We start from the raw sequence: 1,423 nt of genomic DNA on the forward strand, positions 1-1,423 counted from the left end.
AATGACAGTCGTTATAACACGGGTGTTCTGTTTCATACACCTCGTGCCCGCTTACGAGTTACCACGTATGTAACTTATTTATCCTCGCATGGCGGGGCAACGACAGTCGTTATAACACGGGTGTTCTGTTTCATACACCTCATGTCCGCTTACGAGTTACCACGTATGTAACTTATTTATCCTCGCATGGCGGGCAACGACAGTCGTTATAACACGGGTGTTCTGTTTCATACACCTCATGTCCGCTTACAAGTTACCACGTATGTAACTTATTTATCCTCGCATGGTGGGGCAACGACAGCCGTTATAACACGGGTGTTCTGTTTCATACACCTCGTGCCCGCTTACGAGTTACCACGTATGTAACTTATTTATCCTCGCATGGTGGGGCTACGACGGTCGTTATAACACGGGTGTTCTGTTTCATACACCTCGTGCTTGCTTACAAGTTCCCACGTATGAGGGTTTTTTTTGTATGGCTAAATTAGTTTCAATATTACTTTCATTTAATGTTGTTTAAATTAATAATTGTTGATTTAGATTCGGGGAAGCCAGCAAAAGACAAACTAACTTCTAAACAGGTGAATATGATGCTTTGTTATATAGTATACCAGCATTGAGCTTTGAACCCAGTAACCTTGGGTTAGAATAGAAAGCGAAAGTTTGATTTCTACGAGGATATTAACACTTTCACTTGTTTAATGAAATCTGTTTCTTTTTCATGACAGCGTCGACGAAAGGAAAGAGAAGACAAAGTAAAGAAGATTGGGGTTCATTATTATGAGACCACTAATGTTAAGAATAGGAATAGAAACAAAATGAATAAAAAAGATAAATAACAACACCTCGTGCTCACTGTCGAGTTATAACATGGGTGTCTTTTTATACACCAGACACACATGGTGTATTCATACACCTCATGCTCACTGTTGAGTTATCACATTGGTGTCTTCTTATACACCAGGCACACATGATGTATTCATACACCTCATGCTCATTGTCAATTTATAACATGGGTGTTTTCTTATACACCAGACACACATGGTGTATTCATACACCTCATGCTCATTGTCAAGTTATCACATGGGTGTTTTCTTATACACCAGGCACACATGATGTATTCATACACCTCATGCTCATTGTCAAGTTATAACATGGGTGTTTTCTTATACACCAGACACACATGGTGTATTCATACACCTCATGCTCATTGTCAAGTTATAACATGGGTGTTTTCACATACACCAGACACACATGGTGTATTCATACACCTCATGCTCACTGTCAAGTTATAACATGGGTGTCTTCTTATACACCAGACACACATGGTGTATTCATACACCTCATGCTCACTGTCAAGTTATAACATGAGTGTATTCACATACACCAGACACACATGGTGTATTCATACAGCCTCATGCTT

At 39.7% G+C, this 1,423-nt stretch overlaps 1 long non-coding RNA gene across 1 annotated transcript; it reads left to right on the forward strand.

The window, feature by feature from the left end:
* Nucleotides 1-487: 487 nt before the first annotated feature.
* Nucleotides 488-843, forward strand: LOC104266231. Its single transcript, XR_717466.3, has 2 exons — nt 488-581; nt 729-843. It is a non-coding gene; the product is annotated as an uncharacterized LOC104266231 (long non-coding RNA).
* Nucleotides 844-1,423: the final 580 nt, after the last annotated feature.

This window comes from Ciona intestinalis, unplaced genomic scaffold, assembly GCF_000224145.3.
Source record: "Ciona intestinalis unplaced genomic scaffold, KH HT001047.1, whole genome shotgun sequence".
In the NCBI taxonomy this organism is placed as follows: Eukaryota; Metazoa; Chordata; class Ascidiacea; order Phlebobranchia; family Cionidae; genus Ciona; species Ciona intestinalis.